This window comes from Cataglyphis hispanica, chromosome 1, assembly GCF_021464435.1.
Source record: "Cataglyphis hispanica isolate Lineage 1 chromosome 1, ULB_Chis1_1.0, whole genome shotgun sequence".
NCBI lineage: Eukaryota > Metazoa > Arthropoda > Insecta > Hymenoptera > Formicidae > Cataglyphis > Cataglyphis hispanica.
Genome location: NC_065954.1, coordinates 18,566,917 through 18,587,334, shown reverse-complemented (window position 1 = coordinate 18,587,334; position 20,418 = coordinate 18,566,917). Strand labels below are relative to the sequence as shown.

The following is a 20,418-nucleotide window of genomic DNA, read 5'->3' as shown; positions in this document are numbered from 1 at the left end:
AAATCATCAGATTCTCCGTCGGCCATCACGGTATCGGTCGTATTGCGTGTCTGGATGGATGGTTTATGTCATAACACACAGTCTACAATGTATGTGCGTGTATTCTGCAAAGGCAGACTCGCGTATCGTTTATACAATGCGCGAACTGAAGCGTCGAAAGATTTCTATCAGCGGATAGATACGCTGTACGATGGCAGAGTTGCTGAATAGAACAGTTCTTGCAGTTTCATTGACGCTATAAAATCGATACTTGCCTGTGTGATTGCCCAGTCTCGTTAACAATAACGTTGCGCGAGGACAAAAAAATTAATAAAATATAACTATTTAATATAATTATATGTCTATGAATTATATCTATATATAATCTTTACTTTAAGAAAAATATAGTCGTTATTAGATTTACGAAATGTGAGACAAAATTATTTTGCCGCAATTTTGCGATTTATCGAGATGCTTTATTCCGCATTTTTTATTTTTACTCAAATCTCTATATTTCCCTTTGTTGTCTTATTCTGTGTCCTTGTTATTTTTCGTTGAATATAAAAACCTCGCGGTTTACCTTTGCAGCGGTAGCTAAAACATCATTTATTTGCGTTCATTCGACGTGGGCAAAAATTACTGTAGTTATAACAGAAGTGACGCCGGTTGCTTTTGGTTTTGAGAATTGCACACGGGGTTAAAATGAGCGAGGGAGAAAGAAAGGTCGTGAGAAGGGTGGAGTGTCCTCTTGGTAGGGACGTATAATTACGCGAGTACTTTAATGTCTTTGGTCACGCGAGTGCCAGGCACGTATTGTCCATCTCTTTTTCTTATTGTAAAAATAATAGAAAAAATAAAGTAAAATAAATTATTATAAAAATACAGTCAACGCGATTTCCTTCTTTTTTTTTTTTTATCAATACGACATATGACAATATAAATGCAAAAAATATCAATTTCGCGTAATTGTGTGCAGAGGTGTATTTCACACGTAAAAATTATAAAAAAATGGTGCAATGTGAACGATTGAATTCTCGGTTTCCGCAAATAACGAGAAGTATGTAATGCTATGCATCAATCGCCGCGGTTCCATTCTCTTGCGCGCCTGTTATTGTCAAAGTCCGAGTTTATGGAAATTTTCAACTCTCGTTTTTATTACTCAACTCCCACGATTGGCCGTGCGTTACTTCGAATAGGAACGTCTAGTCGGCAATTAATGCGCTCGAGAGCTTTTCCGTGGATGACAACGCGGAGAGGAGGCACACCGGTTTTTTTCATCTCGATCTCACATGCGAGAGGAGGTGGCGGAGGAGGATGCGCGGCTCTTTCTCACGAAAGAGAACGACGTCGCGACGCAAGGAAGAGCGCGAGCGTTGCGTACGATCAAAGGGAGACGAAGAGAGAGAGAGAGAGAGAGAGAAGATGGGCGAGAGATTCGTGGGGACAAAGGGACGTTCGTCGTGACGGCGCAGACTCGGCGAACGCGGGCGTCCCGACGCCCTTTATACCGCGATGCTGCCAGTAGTCCTCTCTAACGATTCACGTCGTACTCTCCCCATTCACGCGCACCGCGGAAAAACGGCGCCGGCCCTCCTGTCCCATCTCCCCCACCCACGCTCCTTTTGTCTCTCTCTTTCTCTCTCTCTTTCTTTCTCTCTCTCTCTCTCTCTCTTCTCCGGTGTTCTTTATCCGTTTCTGTACACAAAATTCGTTTTTCGATCGTGCGAGTGTATCGCGGTTTATCATACGCGGTTGTACGCGCGTTGCGTGCGCGTGCCAAGTGCAACGACGCGTGTGTGTCATAGGCCCCTCCAAGGTAGACGATAGGCTTCGGAGAGGTGTTGAAAGTTGCTGCGACTACTCCGAGTAATAATATCCAGGTAAATATACGCGTAATTTTTGTTCAAAGGATAACGTTGATTCTGTCGAATTAATCTCCGACTCTTACGAGTCTCTTTCTTAATCTCTAATCCTTCCTTTCGTCGCTTATCGAGCGATTCATTCGCGCTCGCTGTCCGCGAGTGTTGAATCTTTATAGCCGCGACGTACGCGCGAAAATAAAATACCGTTCAAGCTGAGTGGACTCTCGGTCGCCCACGCGCGCCCACGGTGTGCACCGGTGCATCGGACGGTTGGGAGATACAAATTTGCACGGTAACGTCACAACATGAATCGTGAATGGTGGTGCGACCTTGCGGTTGGAATGCAAAGTGTGCTGAATCGGCGCAAGAATCGTACAATCACTGGATAAACCGACGTAAAATCAACTTTGTACTACTACCACTACCACAACCACTATTACCTTCTTCACGTTGTTGTAATTATCCCACGCGGATTGTTGTAACACGGTGACCTTATTTCTCGTAAATGACAATGTTGCATTTTTCAGAATGTCGTGTTATTACTTCTTCTTCAGAGACAATTACGATGAGAATCCGAGCTTACTCGCATTTTCTTCGCCTGCATCACAAAGTGATTTCTTTTTTTTTTTTACCGCACGTATTACAGTTTTTATTTATCTCAATTTTTCCATCGATATGAAATGTATTTTGAATTATATATTCTTCGTATTTTTGATGAAAAGTCATTTTTGTGGGGAAATAGATGGATAATCATTGGCGATATCGTCAAGTGTATTCGCGATAGAGATTTTTTTTTACAGATAACGGTTGTATCTACAAGATAAGTGCGAATGCAATAATATTATCGCGCTGACCGTCTGGTTTTGCATGCGCAAACTTATACATTGGGACTTTCAGTTTGTTCAAGTGGGCGTCTCTCGCGCAAAGAGATAGCCGTACTTTCTACGCGTTTCCACGAGAAACCGTATATTTTATTCGATTAAGATTGACCGGCTTGTTAATTATACATTTTTCTTCTCGAGCTCGCTCATTACGATCGAGTACGCATACCTATTGTGTATCTCTTAAGGCGGGAATTACATTAACAGTTTAACGACATATTTCTGCCTACGTACTTAGGCGCGCACGTGGGTAAACTTAGCATTAAGGGAATGGCCGTTCAAGGCGAGTCTCTACGTGGGTCGAGCGTGAACCGACCACAAATGGTCACAAGACCACGACGCCGCTGCCGCCATATTGCCGCTAAATTGTCCGTGAATGTTTCTACTATTTCGATTCATTCACCGTGTATTAATCGAGCGTGGCAATTGTATTCGCTTCGTTATTTTGCTTCATTTTATAATAAACACCCGTAAAAATTTCTCTTAAAGAATAAAGCGAACGAAATTCTTTCGTCGTTGGAAGTGTCGAATGAGAAAACAAAGTAAATAAATACGATTGACTATAAAAGTCAGTGAGCTTTAATGAAATCTCTGAGCGACAAATCTCTCCTCGAAAACTTGTACGGAACTCTCGCGCCGCGTGAGGCTTGAATGTGTGCCAATTCTCCGAGTTCTAGCACGGCTAAAACAATTGGATTGTCGCGAAAAAGGGCCAATGTCAATTGCCGTGCAGCTAAAGGATTTCCTGAAATGAGAACGCGAGTCTTGCATGTAATCTCAATGACCGTGACGTTTTTCGACGATCTATTCTCGAATCAAAGATCATTCGTAGAGAAGAGTATTTTATAATGAAATGTTAGGATCTCTGTCAATGTAATGTAAACTCGAATTAACAACTATTAGCAACGCATCCACACGCAGCCGGAGCATTGTTTCGGTTACTGTGCTATTGATTTTTTGCTGTTTGTTTCGTCGGCCCCACGCAGCGCGACCCTTCCACGATTCCGCACCCTTCTGAATCATTCAGCATTTACTTCTGACAGTGGTGGCGGCAGTAACAGCCCTCTTTAATAGGGACGTGGTGGTCTCGCGTGCTATTCCGTGCACACGTTCCGCTAATTTCGATCGAAATGACTCACGCACGGATAATGACGGTGACTCGCGCGTGTTGTTTATTACGTTGCGCGCGATCCCGCAAAATCCCTGATGACGTAGACATCTGTATCGCAAACGACACACGGATAGTCCAAATTCTAAATTTGAAATTGGGAGAGAAATTCTGGAAAATATAAAATCAGATCGATGACTGGCTACAACGAAATGTGGAAAATGCGATTTTCAACGATTTTCGCTCTCTAGCGTGCGAAATGGAACGCGTACATGTCATAGCGAGAAGATTTATTATCGCTGATATTCGACGCGCTATATCATTGATAATGTTTTTCTTTTTTTTTTTTCTTTTTTTTTAGCGCGTGAATCGAAGAACTACGAGGAATACTACCGAAGAAATACGAGAATTTTATGAGGAACTTTTCGCACCACTTTTTTTTCTGATATCGATCAGAAGGTTTAGGGCTGTGATGGGGATACATACGATACACTCCCATGTGGTCTACGTCACGGAATCGTCACGGTACAATGACACATGTAGTACATGAAGATTATTGTTCCTGATTATTGCCACATCGTAGAGTGGTCGATAACAAATCGATGACAGAGGAATAAAAATATATGTCTTTTTATTTTCGTGGAATCTGTTCGATAACGGGTCAGATTACGTCATAACAGGAAGAATAAGAAATCTAGTGGGCGTATAATCGACTGAAAACATGTGCATACGAATATATTGTGTTTATCGCAATCAGCTGCGTCATAAAATATTGTACAATACTAATTCATTCGGCTTTCTACAATATTAAAATTTATATGTTGAAAAAATAAATATATAACATATATGTATATATATATATATATATATATATATATATATATATAAAAATATTAATATGATTAATATAATAATTATAATATGAAATAAAATAAATATATAAATATATAAATAAACTTTACGCGCATAGTTTAACGTTGATGCTGATTAATCTCTTTGCTATCTTAGTTAATATAAATCTGCGTAAACGGGATTAGATTATGCTATATCAATGATAAGATATTCTACTTTCATTGAATCTATATATAAATATGATATTATTTCAATGTAGTGTTTTAATATCGATCAAATTTGTGCAGATGATCAGCGAAAGATCGATTCGATCGTTTCACGGCGTTTCTTTTTTTTTACGTACATGACCCTATCGTAAGCATAACGAGAGATAAGATAATGGTCCGCAAGATTGCCATTGTTGCCATCGTTCGTAAGTATCGCTGTGATCATTATACTGTATAATTCTCGCGGACATTTGACACTTTTCGATCGTTTAATGTTGGGCGCGATGTGTTGTTTTCCAAACGTGTGTTGCTTTCCAAACGTGTGTTGTAGGAGGGCTCATTACAGGTATATAGACTCTTTTTTTTTTCATTTTTTAGCGTTATGTATATTGTACTTAGATACGCGCGAGTGAATGTGAAATGTGAAGGTAAAAGTAAAACTGTCAGCGGCCATCTGGAATTTTTTTTTTTTTTGTGAGCACGCGCGATAATCTTGCTACAATATAATCTAAAATATATGTATTAATTAGCATCAACATTAAACTATGCGCTTGAAATTTATTTGCATATATTTATTTTGTTTCATATTATAATATTAATAATTTGATATATACACGTATATGTTATATATTTATTTTTTTAATGTATAAATTTTAATATTATAGAAAGTCGAATGTAAATTAATATTATCCGATATTTTATCGCGACGCAGCTAACAGTGATAAGCACAATATAATTAATAATACATTTATATGTATTGTGAAGATTATTATCGAATTTTATTGATGCAGATATAAGAAGCTCTGTGTTTTTATTATAGAGACATTATTTAAAATATTAAACATTTGCAATGATTTGCAAATGATTTTCGATGACGTATCGAAGATATTTTATTGCACGTCATAAATTTGCAGATTAATTTATATAGCAGGAAGAGTTAGTTTACGCAGAGAGCGCGATAATTAGAAGTTAGCGTAGTGCGTGCAGTTGACACTTTGTCTTCGTTCCCGCGTAAGCGTGCAATTGCCATTTTAATTACCGAGAATTAGCTACGGTGTGACGACAACGGTAATTACTCGAAAGCTGTAAGCGACGCTTTTCATTTCGAGAGAAAATTGAATCAAATGGCATATACCAGATATATCTGCGAAGCTATATCGTCGAGCGATACCCGGGTAGAGATCCTCGCGGCGGCGATCGGCAACATAAAACGTATCTCAGGCACGACTAGTAAGTAATCGCGGTGAATGGTACGCCCCGGACTAGGTCAGTGCATAGCTATCATAAGCAAGGTCGTTTCTCCTATCCGCCTATTTCTCGAATGCACGGCAATATGCACCGTAATATGCATTATTGTATAGTTTAATGTAGCGAGCAAAGAAGGCAAATGGAACGATGCGGCCGAGGAGGGGGAGCATTGCGCTTTCGAAAAATCTGACAATTGCACAAACGTCACAGTCCTGAACAGCCATGACGTTGAAACGGCGTTCGAAAAGAATTCTGAAATTACTGGAAACACATCAGATTATTTTATACGAATGTGTCAGAGAGCGAACATTCTGTCGATCGCATCGAAAAATCTCCAATCGAATCGGCGGCGATGTCGGATTTATATGTCGGAAATGCTCGCTCTATCAAATGCGTTATCATTTGACAAGTCCCTACATCAGAAAATATAAAAATTAATTATTAATGGATATAAATTAATTTTTTTTTCATAATAAAGAGCTTCAAATTATTTTAAATTACAAAATTAAATTTTGGTGAAATTATTTGGAAAAGATCCATAAAATTGTGTATCGAGGTTTAATTTAATTTTTTTCCTTTTGGGTAAACGCATACATATACATATACATGAAAGATTATTTACCGTCACAAAAAAAAAAATTGATATTGAACGTCACGTCCTTTTAGCTTCACGCCGCATAATTTGATTCGGGATTGATGACACGGTACTTGGCGCATCTCATAAACGACATTACGCATATTTAAAGAATTTCCCAGCGCGGTAACAAGGGAGATATTAAACGCCATGGGAATCGCTCTCTTCGTTCGCGTAACTGCGCCGATGTGACGGTAGGAAGTGCATAATAGAACAGAAAGTGAGACACACAGTCCTCTTCCTGAAAAAGCGATAGCGATATCGCTGCTAATCCGCGGCGGAGAGAACAATGGCTCGCGAAGGAAATCGTGGATCTTACGACTTTTCGCATGTTACGCGTACACGCGCGTGTGTATATATATATATATATTTTTTTTCTTTCTGTCTATAATTTTTCAGAAGTAGAACACAGTTTTACCTGATGTACCGGATACACTGAGCGCGCTTACCGTGGATAGACATGATAATTCATTTCGTTAATATGGTGATTGCAGGTGCCGCATCTGAATACGTTCATAGTCTGCGAGTCAAGTGGATCGCGTGAAAAAAAAGCGCCGCATTTAATAGCGAAACGTATTCGAAAATAATCATATCGCTCCTGGTGAGGCGCCTTCTTTCGGTATTCACATATCTACGCTAACGATAATTGTATATGTATATTTTTCATTATTATATGTACATATATTAATTGAGAAGAATATAAAGAAAGTTGTGTAAAATTGTTCTGATCATGAGGAAGAAAATAAAATTCGATCTGCTCAAAGAGCAAAACTGCCGTTATGTCTATATACATAATTCAAGCGATTATTGTTCCTCGCGAGTACCGATGCGCGTACAAGCGCGGTCGAGTAGTCTATTTCGATGTCAAAAGAGAGAATGTCGAGCGGCCGGCTGGAAAGAGCTAAAAGCGTCGTTGACTTGCAGCCAGCTTGAGAGAATATTTTCACATCGGCGGAAGAGCGCAAAACAAGTGCGTCTCTTTAAGAATCGATAATTAAAACTCATTGATATTTTGTCGAGTACTTTCGTGCAAATATGAAAATTAAGAAAAATTCATGAAAACTTTCCTTCCCCACCCCTTTCCTATTTGTTTACAACTCTGATAATATACTTTTACAAGTCGTAAGCGGAAGAAAATAGATATCTAGCTCGTTTAATTCGATTTTGTTTCGACAAGAAAAATCTTATAAGCTTCCACATCGCGTCTAGTATTCCGGATATGTGGTTGACTGAACCGCGAATGAAATTAATAGCAAAAAAGACGGGGGGAAAATTACGCGTTATCATACATGCATAACTTTCACCGTTCGAACGTGAGATTTGCTAGTTGTCCTATCGATCGATAGGAATTATAATCATATAAATTTCCAATTTCGAATCTGTTCTACCGAGAAGCTTTTCCGCTATCTTGGACGAGCCGGTCGGTTAGGCGAATGATGTTGTATTATCTTTCCTCGAGTCTACTTTAGTAGTAGTCGACCTCGATTTCCATCCATACTATACCGGTACTTTAACTTCCTACGTCTATCTGATCGCACATTGCAATGGAAATTGATTGTCTGCATTATGGAGTTGAATCAATGAATATCAAAGTGTTTTCCCGCTTTGATTAATGGCACCTTATTTTCACGCAATATTTGCACGCACTGCGAATGCGGTAGCATGATATATTAAATAGTAATATATAGACAAAACAATAGCGCATGGATCATATATGCGATTGATATTTCTTTCATGATCGAATCACAATATGATTGGTGCTCTATCTCCTAGCCAGAAGCTGGGTCGAACTCGTCGAATTTTCGAGATTTTGTTTTTTATCTCATCCTTGTAACGCACAACAAAATAAGATGATATATTTCTGTGAAAAAATTAATTCTGCATTATTATATAAACAATGAGAGATTTTCACATTAAAAAATCAGAAAAAAGATATATACGTTCAAATACTAGAAACTTAAGTCTTATGGATCGTCGTTTGCGTCAAATTAAAGTATGGAGTTGAAACGCACGATATTTATGATAATCGCGATTGTAAGGTCGAGGATGAAAATCCCTCGCTAGTGGACCGGTTACATCGTAATATCGATCGTATTAAAAGCCGCCATCTCGAGTCGACGATGCACGAGATCGACAGTGAGGTGCGAGGGAGAGATTACCTTTCGATGAGAGTGGTTTCCTCGCGCGCGCCGTAGTCCTAAATACTGATTTCGTACTCGGCAAACTCGGCGCAACCTGCAAATTTACGATCATTAAATTCGAGAAATTACCTTCTCGACGCATCTCAATTTATAGCGATTACTTGTTTGCCGTAAATTTAATCGTACGCGTACAATTAATCTCGCCTAACACACTGTTGTGTCAGTTGTCTATTTATATCCCTCAACTCCCCGCGACACCTTCGACAACAAGACACCGTATTGACATCTCCGTTCAACGGGAATTAAAATAGAGAGAAAATTATTATTTTTTCTTTAATTAAAAAGTATGACTGCTTCCAAACTTTTGAACGGTAATGTATATATAAACCAAAAGGGCAATTTAAGATTAATTAAAGAGAAGAAAACGGTGGATTTTATTAATAGTTTTTATATAATTGATTGGTGAGAAATAATATAGAGAGAGGATTTATATGTAATATCTTTTCTTTTTAAAAAGCAAATAAGAAAAATGTAATAAAAGCACTGAGAAAATTTGCAAAGGGAATTTTATCACGTATACATATTCCTCCTCTTCTGTGCTTCTTCGCAGTAATGGATGCGTCTCGGTGTACATACAATCCACTCGTTACCGTTCCAGCGCGGGTGTTTGTATTAGCCTCTCGAACGCGGGTTATCCGAGCATAAGTGCAATTCAGACACAGGCTGTGTGTGTATCCTGTTGGTCGCGCCGAGCGTGCTCCCCTCGTCAGGTTGAAGACACTCCGGTCTAAAGCGAAAGTCGAACGCGATCTCTTTCGTTCCCGGCCTCTCCTCACCTTTCATCTGACCTCTCTCGTTCCTTCTTCTCCTGCACACCGGTCTGCCGTAGTATATATGTTCCGTCTTTGTTTCTCCGTTTTCCGGAATATCCGCGGAATATCGTTTCTTTTTCTCTCTTTTCTCTCTCCCTCTCTCCTTTTCTGTCTCTCTTGTGCAATGACAAACCGTCTCCGCCTGGTACGAGCTAATCGGTACTCGTTATATAAAGTGACCGCGCGACATCGTGTCAAGAACTCTGTATTTGCAAAACGGATAGGAATAAATCGAAAATTAGCGATTTTGATGAAAGAGAGGCAAGTCCGATAATTTTTGTGATAAAAAAAAAGAAAGTATTGAATTGAAATCCAGAAAACGATTATCCTCATTTATTATTGAAATGAGAAGAAAGTAATGTGCTCTAAAAGTTTATATTATAAAAAAAAAATTGAAAGTATCATATACATATATTTAATACATACGTGAATTTTGTATTTTGAGGTAAATAAAAAATTGCTTAATATAAACATTAAATCCTCTTTCTCTCTCTCTCTTTCTATATATATATATAGAAATTTTTAATTTTGGATTTAAATTTATATTAATATTGCAATAAAAATATATACGTAGATCTATTTAATTATTTAATTATATCTATTCTGAAAAAATAAGCTTTCTCTGATTATGAATTTTTGCAGGCTTCTGCGAGAGAATGATTTTTTGGACATGTCTTTTTAAACATTCTTTCCGCTATGTTTAGATGCATATGTGGAACTTTGTCCCGTGCGAAATCGCTCGTATCGCGACGCGTGTATCTTGGAACGTGACATAAACCATTGGTACTTACCAAAACGTTCGTTAATGTTTTAACATCGGCAACGTGGGTTGGAATGAATTGTTTATGACGACGTGCAAAAGATGATAAATATTCTGTCACTTCTTTGAGTCGAAAATATATTCAAGCGAAATTTCATTAAATTTTATTGCATTGCTGATTTCATAACAGTCGTAATCGTCGGGTAATGAAAAATATATGGCATTATATCATATTGTAATAAAATTTTTATTACACGCTTGATTCGATAATTAGAAAAAAGTATGGAGATAGTAAAAAATTATTGAAAATATAAAATAATGATAACAAAAATAACTGATAATTATAAAAGATAAATAGAGATTGAGATCATATCGCGATAAAAACAATTCTTATTTATCTCATGATATAATAATTCTAAGAATTGTAATAACAAATAAAAAGTTTCTAGTGTGTCACACACGGGATGAATTATTATATTTGCATAAATAGGAATTTAATATAAGATGAAAAGAAAATCTTTCTATAACGTCAACATTTGAACGTTTGCACTTTATAGATATTTGCTGTCACGGAAAATTGTTAGATATTATTCGGTGTGATATTACTTTTGCGTTATATTACTTAGCCGTCATTTAACTTTTATATTACACATTATTATTATTATGTAAAACCGCAAAATCGAAAAATGTTTTCGATATATCCCGGTATTCGTTAACAGGCGAAATTCTGCGGTTTAACATAAACGAAGTCGTTATCGATATTTCGTGTAATAACATCTCTATAACTACGACGAAACACAATTATGGGAAAATGACTAACGCGCTGCTCAAGTGCTTCAAATGCTTCGGCGAAACCGATATCTATCTGGATCGAGTGAAGTGATAAAATGGCAAATTCCGGTCGCGCGAGACAATTTATAATTTCCGTTTGACGGTATCGCGAGAAAATTTTCATTTGTTGCATGACCGGGAAAGATTTCCGCTACTTCTTTCGTGCACTTTGTATCTATAATAAGTATTTTTCTCGTTGCGCAGTTTGAGTCGATCGATGACAATAGCCAAAATTGTAACTAGAGTCGAAACGCGATCGCGAATCGAAGCGTATAACAACGTCAGCTAACAATGAGTGAAAGTTCCTCTATTGACCATCTCGGCGAGAAAGCAAATGGAAAACGTCATGCCGCGTATTTTGCAAGTTAAAATATCGAGCCGCGTTGTACGAGAGACGGGAATAAAATCTAGCGACTATGTAAGATATATAATTCGATAAAGTTGCCGAGTAATGCGCCAATTTGAATCGAATCAAAACTGACGCAACGAGCGGAAGGAAAAATTTATTCTCAACTCTATGCAATCCGATTAATGTAAAATTCATGTTGTAAAAATATATTTTGCATTTTTTTAGAAGGACGTATTTTTAATATAGATAAAAATTCGTTGATTGCGAATTCCTTGATTTAATCCCGGATGAAACCTCCACAGACATCCTATTTTCAAGCCGAAGGCCATTTCATTTGATGTCAGATTTTATCTTTACCGAGCGTTGTCTACTGTCGGATCTTTCGATAACGAAAATTTTAATAAAGAATTTCTAAAAATTTTTCTCTAAAAAAAAAAAAAAATACAAATATATACTCATAAAGTATCTAAATATGTATGAGCAACAAGTAGAAATTTAAAAAAATAAAAAATGGAAAAAAAAACGAATAAATTTAATTATTAAAAAAAAAGGATCGAAAAATTAATTGTTAAAAAAAAATCGATCAAATAGAAAGCCAAGTTTAGCTACGCGTTTTTATAAGCACGATTTGATCTTCTTTAGTCCCTTAAAATTATTCGGCAGCGACGGTTAAACGGAAACACGTGTGGCGTGCAGTCGTTGGAGTATAACGTTGGAGTTCTAGTCGCGATTCTATGAGAAACGGAGTCGCCGTCACGTCACGTCGTCGTGTCTATCTATCTATCGGTCAGCGCGCGAGGTGGGGTGGAAGTCAGCCGCTCGACGACGGCGTTTCGACGTGAACATCCAGCTCGCCCGCCGACTGGCGAGCTCAGTCAAGCTGAAACCGCCAAGGATCGCGATAGAGCGAGCGCGCGCACGCGTGCCTTACACGGCCGCTCTCGTCGCGTTTCACTATTTCTCGATGAACCGCTCGCGGTCCAGGAGTACAATCCGCGGTAAACCTGGTGTCGATCTGCGATCAGTGCGCGTTCCAAGTGCGTTCCACCTGAAGGTTCTTCCCTTCCCCCCTCCCTCCCCTTTCGTCCTTTCCCCGGCAGTGATATCATACGATAACGCGACAGTGACAAGGATACGGGATGACAATGCGCGGATTTTTCACGCGAACATGAAATATGTACGTGCGTGAAGTAGAATTACTATTCCGGGACGAATTCTCGAGGCACATCCGCGATGCTATTGCTATTTTTACGGCTAACCAGGCGGAACTCACTTATGGGATATGATGTCAGTGGAATAAAGGAAGAGGACGTCTACCGCCTTATCGGTAGTCCGACGTATCGATAGGCCTTAAAAAGCGCGCTGAATCATCGCGCGCGCGCTTAGTAAAATTGACGACGCGGTATCGTCCTTTACGACTGCGGTTGGCCTTTATACGAAGTGTCGCGCAAAATTGTACGTAGATACGAGCAGGTATACATCGCGGTAAGGAAAAAAGAATCGGGTGTGCTTGGCGACGTGATTTTTTTTTTTCAGCGCGAATAGCGTAAACCTACGCGATCTGTCATGTTCGAAAAAGCGGGTCGCGGAATCAACGAGGCAAAGATCAAAAAGATCAAGGCTATTTATTAAACGCATCTTCGCTCTTTCTCTCTTTCTCCCGCATTATTACATACAACGGAAAATCGCGACGGTGGGGCAGAATCAGAGAGACCGCTGTCTCAATCGGCTTTCACGACGATATTTACACTCGACTGCATTCTGAAAATCGCACGCTGTCAGTGTGCGACGATGAAAAAGAGGAAAGAGTTTTGTGTAAATCGATTCGATTAAGAACACTAGATAAGAATGCTATAAGGCCGTGAGAACAGCGTAAAGGAAAAATAAAGGATTCTTCGCTAGCTTTATTTAAAACGATCTGGTTATTTGAATGAGGAATAATAATGAGTCACGAATAAGAGTATTAAAATTATGAGAATAGAATAAAGAGAGAGAGAGAGAGAGATAGAGAGAATAGAAAATGTTTAGAAAGTTTAATCTTAAAGCCTGATATTTTCAACATGTGTATATTAGAAATCTCTTTATAATCTCTGGCGAAAATTCGAATACTGAGGATTAATAACGAGCTAAGAATAATAATAATAAACAGCAAAACATAAAAGAACATTTCTTAAGAAAATTTAATTTAAAGTGTTTTTTTTTTATACAAATACATTAAATATTTATGTCTTAAATTAAAGTAGCAAGAATATTAAATCGTGCTCGCAGAAAATAGAATATTTCAGGAATTTACATTAATTATTAAAATGATTAATTGGAGAATATTAATAAAGCATAAGTAACAAAATGCTAAATATGATCGCTAATAGAGAAAGTGCTTTCTCGAATTGATAAACAAAATCCAACAGAAGTGAAAACAACAATCTCATCAGAAAAAAATTTGCTTATTTATATCCGACATGTACATGAATATTTACGAATTATTTTGGTGACTCTTCTTATATTTCTCGATTAAAAAATAAGGAAATGTCGTTGGCGATTTGAATAAATATTTCGAGGAAACTGTCTCCGGTTTTATATTCTTGCAAAATGCAAACTCTCGTGTCGATTTTCGCGTCGGCGAGCCAGGGCTTTTAAAAATATTGAAAATTTGCGGACATTGAATCGCGCGGTGGCGAAAATGAAAGCGGCGCGGAGTCGTGTCGACAAAGTGGAACCTCCATCGTGGCGGGTCACATGTATATTATACGGGCTGTCAATATATAACTGCTACGATAATGATACATATTAAATTCACGCCGTGTGCGTCACGAAACGGCGCCTGTCGCCGACGTCGCGCGCTCGAAAGCAATTTTTCGGCGACACGTACGTTCCCGTCAGACACATGGGTATGTGTCTCCACGTCTTCCCGAACACACATCTGTATGTAATCTTCTTCGCCACGATTTTTCATCTAAATCAATCGGGAAAGAGTAATGCACACATGCGCATTAGACTACCGTTAAGTCGGAAAAGTTAACGGAAAAATGGTATTTTTGCATCGCTAGATAGATTGCGTACTGATTATACCGAATAATACTGTGTCAAAGAGAGAAATAATAAAATGAAAGAAACAATAAATTGTACATGATAATTCACTTCGGAATATTTTTATAAATCTTAATTTAATGTTAATAAATGATATATGTAATACACGATTTTTACATGCGAACTGTCATACAAAAATAAAAACAAAAATATATCATAAAAATAAAAATAAATTAAATAATAAAAGAAAAAATATATATATAATTTAGAGAGTTTTATCCGTACATAATACACTCGCTGATATAAAATTCGATAAGTCAAATTTTATTTGAGATTAATACCGGGTAAACTTGCTTATATTTTTGAACATTGTTCTATATATCATATTCTATATATCATATTCTATATATATATTCTAACATCATCTATATATGACTTACATGAAAACACCGAAGTTTTCGTTTCTCAAGAGACCGCCCAGTTTTCTTATTCTAATAATAGCCACTGGAAAGAACCACAGGATGACTTGCGACGACGAACACGGCTGTTTCATCGAATATATAAGAAAGGGGCATGATGTAAGATTAAATTGCCAATTTTCGTTGCTTTACAAAATATATCTTCACTTTTTTTCGTTTTGCACTATATTTTTCTCTCAAGGTTTATTGGCATATATCTGTTCAATCGGCCGAGATATCCCTTCGGTTAAACGGAAAATTATGCATCCGTGACGTGGGCTGACCTTCCTTCGCTGCGACGTGACCGGAGTCGATCCAGTATAGCGGATTGACCCGTAAAACCGAGATACGACCACGCGCTCGAAATGATATCGGTTTAAAGCTCCGAACACGTTCGGCGTTCGCTATCAGCTAGCGAGGAACTGTACGCGAACGCGATAACTGTGTTAACAGCATCTTTTGCACACGCATCGAGCACGTGGAGCACACGAGCACGCAGTACGAATAGCATTATCGGTACCGTTAATACCATATCTAGTTGCCCACGAGGAGAGTGCCGTACACAATTTGTCGGACCTCGTGTGTGGGAGCGCGTACCTCTCCTTCGCCTCTTGTAACTTTTTCACGTGAGAGACTCGGATACAATGATATCGGGATAATCGAAGCCGGCGCGCTTTCGAGCGACTTGGCTGACTGTGCTTGAAAAATGCAAGAAACATCTCTCGCGAAGAGGAAGTGAGTTACGGAATCTCTCTACTTTCGACTACAAGTCGCACCTTTTACGCTTGGTTTCTTTCTCTCAAATCTAAATATGCATGCTTTATTATTTTACACGTAGAAAGTGTAGCCAGACTAGCCAAAATTGATGAATAGTGGATGAATAAAATTAAAAAACCAGGATAAGATATATTGCTACAAGTATTAAATAAATGATAAACTGCGAGGTTTAACGAAAAAAATATCTCCTTACTTTTATTTATATTTATTCGTTAATTTTGTATTTTAACAACGCGTTTTTGTGTCGTTAAATCTAATAATGCTCTCTGCGAAAATTGCGCTCGGGGATACTTTTATATCTCTATCAACTCAAAAAAGTACCATTTTCAGCGCTTTTTTCTTGCGCGAGGAAAAATCTTGTCAGAAATGGATAGCCCGTTCACTATCTATTTTATTATTTACCCGAACGTCTTGACGTTATTTTCCCGAAAGTATCCGATCCGCACGGATTTCGAGGATAAATTTATCTCTTTTTCCCGACGATGTGTATGTCGAATAAAATGCGCGCGGCCATGTATTTCCTACGCTGCGTTTTACGGACCGTTATCCGGAGCTGCTGGACATTTTCGCTCGCGTTTAGTCAACCGAGAACTCGCGCGCGTGCGGGAAAATAAAATTTGCCGTACTACATATTCGTGGAAAGGCATCGCTGAAGCTTTTCCGACAAGGGTGTTTGAAAATTTTGAGAGAGAAATCTCTCGCTCATTGATTGACACGCCACGCGGTGCAACGCGGCAATAAAATTTATTCACAATCTCGAGGGGAATAAAAATACTTGACACCAAGCGGGAAATAAAAATAGTTCACATAGTAACGTTATCATGAAAAATTTAATATAGGTTAAAAAATTGATTTTTTCACGCTTAAAATTTTATTATTAATTTAAGAAACGATTTAAGAGTTATGTCCTTTTCGTGAAAAAGAATTTAGTCTTATTTTTCTTTTTTTTTCAGGATATTTTAAATAGAAGAATAAATAATGAGAGAGCATTTATAAATGTTTCTTTGTTACGTTATAAGATTTGAAATTTAAATTAATATATTTGAATAAGAGAATTTTAGAATAAAGTTATATATAAATGCGTAGAATATTTAATATAAGCTGGGTAAAATACTTTTGTTTGTCTATATTGTGCAAATTTCACATTATTACGTCAGTTGGAAGTATACTCGTGGCCTTCATGTACAGATATAGTATCGGGGGCCCCCACTATTTATCACACACTTCGGTTTCGAGATACCGTGTCATTAGGAAACGAGAAAAGTAGATAATACAGGAATAGAAAAAAAAAAAAGAATAATGTATCGCGGTTTTCGTGACTCGCGTGCGCGCAACCTATTACCCGACAGTATGCCGACGTGAACTTATTATTAGAGTGTGACGTTTCGCCAAAGTATATCTGTGAACGCCGTTATTACACGTAAAGAGAGAGAGAGAGAGAATCTGTCCGTTACAGGATTTGAAATTGAGAAAATATGGCCCGGCTAGCAAAACCAAACCTATTGACCCGTTCGAGTACCACTTTTGGATCTTTGGCGTAAAAAAAAAAAATCGCGAATCCTTTTCCTTCCCATCTCGCGGAGTCGCTTTCGCGCAGATATATACCTCTTTTCGCCAATTCGCTTGCTCGCGGATGCCTCCAGCAGAAATCACTCTTAACCTTTGCCACTTGGATTCGCCTAGACCAGTCTCTCACAATCGTCCGCGTCTAGCCGGCAAAAGATGTACGCTCGACCGGAGCTTTCTCCCGATCGTTAACTTTTACTTTTGCCACAGGCGAATTGAGCATCTCCATGCGTTCCTTCCTGTGCAGGTCGCCTGTATCGCCGCAAAAAGGAGACAAGGCCGGATCCGAAATTAGTGCGAAAATAGCGTTTGATTAATTTTTTCGCACGCGTTTTTTTTTACTCGTGCGTAAAGAGAGTCCATCGGTAAATCGCGCCAATTAAAGGGCTAAAAGGAATCGTGGAAAAAAAGAAATAAAATGGTTAATGACATTAACGATTTTATCGTATTGATTTCATCGATGTGTTTTTGAGAATACTGGCGGCTACGTGAAGTGAAAATATGTCTTTACAATGCGGTTTATGGAATTTTAATAGAATCATTCTTATGCAAAAAGAGTTGGATATATTATTAAATAATTTTTTGTAAATTTGTAACGAGATATTTTTTAATAATATGTCACGAAATATTTTTTAATAATATGTCGCGAAATATATTTGTGAAAAATACTGACGTGCATCTCTTCTCGAACAAGAGGATATTTTGAAAAAATAAATAAACGAAACTATTTGATAAAATTGAAAACAGTATCGAATATAATATATAGATTATCTCGAATTTTCAATAAAATCTTGAATGGATTCTTCTGACGAACGTTTGAAAAGAGACGCGTCAGCTGAAGAGAGTTGCAACCGCGGATATTCTCATGTTACGTGAAGTATATTTCGCGCGTGTTTTTCAACAGGCTCACAAAGAGAGAGAGAGAGAGAAAGAGAGAGAAACAACAACCCGCACAAGTTCGCTCAGATGGTGTGAAAATTAAAAAACTGGAACGCGCGTACTCGTTGAAACTGTCGCCGTGTATTGCATCGCGAAATATCCGCGCGAGCATTACCATACGTGAAAGTATAGGACGTACATATCTGTGTACGCGCTATTATTTTTCTATTTACATGTTTAACGGTGCGATTTAAAGAGGAATAAATCTATCGGTGTCAAACGTATAAATGTACCGGCATGTCCCTTCCTATAAAAACTGTGCGAGAAATGCGGACGCGACACATATCGCATCTCTCATTTCTTCTCGCGCGACACATTTTTCGCATCTTCCTTTTACTCTGCTTTTCTTTTTATTATCTGAATTACTTTGACTCCGTAACAAGAGACAACTCAAAAATCCATGAGACATTTGTTAAACGACTTTTCTCAATTTTACCTTTGACTTTTTTTCTTTAAATATATCGAAGCTCTCTCTCTCTCTCTCTCTCTCTCTTTCTCTTTCTCTTGTATCGTTCGGGCTTTTAGTGCAAATCTATCGAAATTTTTGTCCCACGGAATTTTGACACGAGGAATTAAACTTGTGGGACAATCCATGCGAGCATAATCGCGATTCGAACTGTGTTTTGGCGTCTTAAACCGATTGGGTCTCTCTTCCGCCACATTAAAGTGTATTTTCCTTCGCGGATGCAACGACCTCGTCCCGCGATCACTGTCATAAGAGTTTTAACGCAGATTTGGAAATATATTATATCTATCTGAACTAGCGCACCCACGGTCAGCGTGAATTGACCTGTATTTCCGAGCGTTAGCAGAATCGAGACGAGCGTAACAATGTGTATGCGCTGCCGGTGGGAGGCCGCCGCCCCACCTTTCATTCGACTTTGACAGTTCCATTATGGTATCGAAGCTAACGGCAAAGCAGAACGGGCGTAGTTGATGATCGTGAATCAACGCGCGCGCCGGTCCGTCATAGGTATTTTTATTGTTCTTTCTTTCCTCTTTGCGCAATCGGGAAATGTACACATGGGAAGCCATTGTTCGTTGTAGCTCAGCGTGCCTCTGCCGTGAAATTAAATCGTGATAAACGCGAAAAGTGTGCGATTCGTGTCATCGATCTTTGCCGTGAAATACCGATTAATTCGATAAGCGCGTTCAACGAGCTTCACTTCGTTCGCCTTTTCGGATTAATCTGATAAGTGTATTTAAAAAATCTCGCGTTTTTCCCTTTTTTTGCCTCTCCCTGAATCAATTAAATCAATTTTGTTTACTCTTTTCGGCGACTTTAGGACGAAATGAAATATTGTTATTACACGAAAAAAGAAAGCAAAATGTGGAATTGTGCTAATCGAGCCGTGTGGAATTGCATTGCGAATATTTCTGTATGTGTCATATCATGTAAGGTTGTATTGGCTGTGTACAGTTCCTGATAAAAATGATTAAATTGAAATTATGTGTGTATATATATATATATATATATATATATATATAAATTATGTATATATAAGGTAGTAGAATAATATATTTTAAATTAATAACGTTTTATAATTTATTTATATCATTTATAGTTATTTCTTATTTCTATAATGTATTCGAATTTAAAAAATTTTTAAAATTTTGGACATGAATATGCCTTGTATGTAACTTGAAAAAAAATATATTATAAATATTAAATAGTAACATTAATATAAAATAAACATTAAAAATATAATATAAATATATTATTTATATAATTATTATTTATAAAAAAACTAATATGTAAATTGAAAGATTGTTTTTTTTTTTGCTATACGTACTATTAAGTTACCGTAAAAACACATAAACTTCTACTTTTTATTGAAATAAGTTTTAATGCACGTTGTAAATCGCCAAAATTTGATCTCATTTTTTTCATATGCGATATAGAATATCTTATAATTTTGTCATAATTT

General features: G+C 37.6%; 1 protein-coding gene across 11 annotated transcripts in view; it reads left to right on the top strand.

Moving 5' to 3' along the window:
• The window catches only part of LOC126856002 (IQ motif and SEC7 domain-containing protein 1), a 42,399-nt gene that overhangs the window by 8,946 nt on the left and 13,035 nt on the right, over nt 1-20,418 (top strand). The window contains exon 1 of one of the 11 annotated variants that reach the window (XM_050605200.1): nt 1,556-1,859. The exons of 2 other annotated variants lie outside the window; for them this stretch is intronic. The gene's annotated coding sequence lies outside the window, so the exon portion shown is untranslated. Of the gene's footprint in view, nt 1-1,555; nt 1,860-5,214; nt 5,235-12,422; nt 13,209-15,236; nt 15,329-19,254; nt 19,464-20,418 lie in introns of those variants that run through there. 8 more of the 11 variants (XM_050604943.1, XM_050604861.1, XM_050604697.1 and 5 more) reach the window with 8 other exon arrangements.